Source organism: Canis lupus, chromosome 11, assembly GCF_048164855.1.
Source record: "Canis lupus baileyi chromosome 11, mCanLup2.hap1, whole genome shotgun sequence".
Taxonomy (NCBI): Eukaryota; Metazoa; Chordata; class Mammalia; order Carnivora; family Canidae; genus Canis; species Canis lupus.
In genome coordinates this window covers 39974048-39978281 of record NC_132848.1, presented here as the reverse complement: position 1 = coordinate 39978281, position 4234 = coordinate 39974048, and the positions used below count along the sequence as shown (strand labels likewise).

Genomic DNA, 4234 nt, shown 5'->3' with positions numbered 1-4234 from the left:
CCAACTGAGCCACCCAGGGGCCCCTTTGTATAAGTCATTTAATGCTTGTTTCCCCTACTACTATACTTCTGCTGTGGGAGAATGGGGACAATGTCTTTTTTCTGTCACTGTATTCTTGGTACTTAGCACCAGGCATGACACACAGTAGATGCTCAAGGAATATTTGTAGAATGAGGAAAGAAATTGCTTATGACCTTTAAGAAGTTATCTGTTCAATCCTGTAAATATAAGACAGGAGCTAAGCCATTTACCACCACCTTTGTGGGTTTCTCCACATTTAGGTTTTTGCATTAGTGTTACTTGTACAATATTTTTGTAGGATTACATTTTGAACCATAATTACTGCTGCTTTGTAATTTTGGATCTTTCTAAGTGGGTTCAGCGCTCACCACATGTCCTTCTTCTGTCCATTCTATTTCTATTCTTCTCTTAGTTGCTGGTTTTAGTACCTGAGGTGTTTCTTCAGGGATGGCTCACGGGTGCTATGCTCCATGACACATTTAAAAATGACTGAATACTATCTTCATAGTTGAATGACAGCATGGCCTGGAGAAATGACTAGGTAAGACATGTCAGACAATTGGAAAGAATAGCAGGATTTCATGTTTTGCTTTGTATTACAAAAAAATGCAGTGTATTTCAGTCATGTTCCAATACACTTTATAATTCAAAGTTTCTAATTTCATAATTCTTCACATGAAAATGAGGATGGACAGTCCCTACAATGAATTCCATAAGCCATTGAGCTAAACATTTTTTATATGCATTTCCTAGCAATCATTTTTTGGTCGATATATAGGTAAATCAAGAAAATAGTAAGAGGATCAAAAAATTATGTTATTTGACCCAGAAATTCCAATCCTATATTTGTATCCTAGAAAAATGTTCACACTCAAGTTCAAAGTATTGTATTGAAGACTGTTTCAACATTGTTTATAAAAGCTTGAAATGTGGAAACAACCTAAATGTGGTTCAGTCACATAATGTAATCCTACAAATCAGCCAGGATAATGAGCCAGAGCTAGACAGAGAAAATAATGATCAATTTCATGTTGAACTAAAAAGAGTAAGTTACAAAAGAATACATGAAGTATATCATTTATGTCAAAAGCTTAAAAGCATACAAAAGAATACTATACATTTATATGGACACACGGAACTGTACTTATGGGGTAAATATGTGTGTATAACTGCCAACTTCCAGAGAGCTGGGAGTGGGAGCATGGGGAGGGGATGGGGGAGAGAGAGTGCAGTTGGGGAGGGATGAGAAGGGAGCTTCCACTGTATTTGCACCATTTTGAGTCTTAAGCTCACTGATAAACCTTTATTCTATTCATCTTTAAAGTTTATACATTTTGTAGGTTTAAAATACTTAACAGTACTAAGGAAAGCTATGTTGTTGAGTAAAATTAACCTCTGATGATTAAAATCCAATTTGTTAATTTTTTACTAACACACACAGCAGTTCAACAGTTCATAGAACTTCCTCTGCACCCTTTCTTCTTTCCTTCTTCCTTTTTTCTAATTATTTTCATGACTCTTCCATATTTCTCCCCAGTCAATGATGCATCTAAAAAATTAGATGTATATCCCTTATTTCTTTATCTATTTATCTGTATCTATCTACCTATCACCACTCCATCCATTTATCATCTATCTATCTAGATGTATATTTATATCAAACATTAAAAAACAAAATTCAACTGAGTAATTTTTAAAGATCTTATTGGCTTTATCCAATGATTCACGAACTGGGTAGCATCCCATCCAGCAAATAAAAAGGAACTCTGGGGAACTGTACAAAATGGAAGACTTTTACAGACAGAAGGGAGCAGGAATGAGGAATTCACACTGGGGAAAGATACAGGTTGGTTAAAGCACGGCTACTTTCCTTTAGGAAATAGCAGGAGTCTATCAGACAGATGACCTAGTTAGTGCTGGTCAGGTGATTCTATTCTTGGTTGATGAGTTTAAGATTCCACTTCTGAGAAAGCTGAAACTGTAATTAAGTCTCAGTTTGGTGACAGGGGCTTAGCACAAGTGACTCCATTTGGTACCAGTTGTCTTGTTTTTAACATGAGAAACATGATTTACTCTATAGACTTTGAGTTTGACTTAAATCCCTCTAGTTGACAGAACCAGTTCTAAAATGCTTTACACCTTGGGGGGCCTGGATGGCTCAGTTGGGTAAGCATCTGCCTTTGGCTCAGGTCATGACCCCTGGTCCTGGAATCAAGACCCACCTCCAGCTCCCTGATCATCAAGGAGTCTGCTTCTCCTTCTCCCTCTGCCCCTCCCTTTCTTGTACTTCCTCTCTCTCTTTCAAATAAATTTTTTAAAATCTTTAAAATCTCTCTATTTAATAAATTTGAAAAAAATCTTTACACTTTGAATTTAGTAAAACCTCCCCCAAAAAGGAGGGAAGGAAAAGCAAACTCCCAACAGACCTCTGGAAAAGCTCAGCACTGGTTACACTGGGTTTCTCAGCTCTGTGAAGTGTCTGAGTTCTGTTCTGAGGCAGAGAAGCTGCCAGACATCTGTGTGATCTTTTTCAGGTTGCAGGAGGTCAGTTGCTGGCTGTTATCTTTCGTGTTATTTGTCATTTGCTGATTTTCTTGAAAGAGCTCAACTTGGGTGCTTTTGTTTCAGTTTTTCTCAGCGCTACCGCCCCACAACTGTGGGGAGGCTACTCTTCTATCTTCTATCACCTTGTTGGGAGTGAGATAGAAGTCAGACCTTAAGGGGGAAATGGGAGAAAATTAAATCTTGCACAATGTGTGACTTTTTTCCAGAGTTCCCCACAGGGTAGCAGCTAAATGTTTAATCTTGCTTTCTCTTTGAGGTGTTTTAAAGCCAATTATCTGGGGGTGGTGGTGGAGTGGATTGTTACTCTGCTCTTATTTTGAGAAGGAGGAGCAAAATATTTACCTTTTTTCTTGTATTCATACAAATGACATAAGCCTGGTGATGTGGTGACTCCGCTGCTTAGGATACTATGCACAGGCTTTGGAGATGAAATAAACAGGTTAGGGTATTCCTGTTGCCAGATCCAAAACAAGAGATATCAAATAGTGATCCTGAATTTAGAATGTCCCAAGACACTTTTGCCTACAGCATATGAATATATGTATCAGAAGTCTTTACAGAGTCTTCTGTACTGGGAAAGGAAGGATCTGGGGATGGCCTGAGATCTCCTCAAGGCCCTCTATTTCTAGCAACACCTTTATCTTTTCATCTTGTGTCCTCCAAGTGCCACTGATGGCCAGCATGGAGCTAGTCACTGGGCTGTAGATGAGAGGAAGCTCATGAGTTTACCATGGCAGCAATCTCTTTCTTGTCTTTAAGAGGTCAGGGATGAAATCAGAACTTTGTGTCTCTTTTAGAACCAAGACTAAGACTCTCATTCATGGCACTGTATCTTGAAGCCACATTCTCTAAAAAGGTTTGACTTTGGCAAACCAATAGATCAATTACTGGAATGATATAAAATGTCCTGAAGTAGCCCCAAATGTTTAAGGAAATTAATATATGATAATTTCAAAGCAGTTGGTAAGAGATAGATTATTTACTAAATGGTTGGGACAACTGAAAAAAAGTTATAACTTGCCACCAAAGCCATTACAAATGACTTAGAAAGTTAAATGTAAAAAATGACTATTAGCATGGGAGATTTTTTATTTTTTAAAGATTTATTTAGTTATTCATGAGAGACACACAGAGAGAGGCAGAAACATAGGCAGAGGGAGAGAAGCAGGCTCCTCACAGGGAGCCTGATATGGGACTTGATCCTAGGACCCCGGGATCACACCCTGAGCCAAAAGCAGTTGCTCAACCACTGAGCCACCCAGGTGTCCTGTATGGGATATTTTTTAGAACAAATATTAAGAGATAGAAGGATGATTTCTGTGGCAGCACATATATTAAATTGGAAAGATATAGAGAAGATTAGCATGGTCCCTGTACCAGGATAACACACAAATTTGTGAAGCATTCCATATTAAAGAGAGACAGAGAGAGAAGTGGAAGTTCCTTCTAAATAATATTTAAAATTGAGAGCCATAAAAAGAAAACATTAATACACACGACTGCATTAAAAACATTTCTACACAGCAGAAAGCCTAAACAGAAAAATTAGAGAAAGAAATACTTACAATGCTTAAAAGAAGGACCTCATAGTTCAGTGTAAAGCATTAGCTGACTAGTAGGAAAAAGATCTTAGAAAATGTACAAAGGA

The 4234-nt window shown here is 37.8% G+C and overlaps 1 pseudogene; it reads left to right on the top strand.

The window, feature by feature from the left end:
- The first annotated feature begins 3901 nt into the window (after positions 1 to 3901).
- Positions 3902 to 4002, top strand: LOC140600575 (U6 spliceosomal RNA; annotated as a pseudogene).
- The last annotated feature ends 232 nt before the right edge of the window (positions 4003 to 4234 follow it).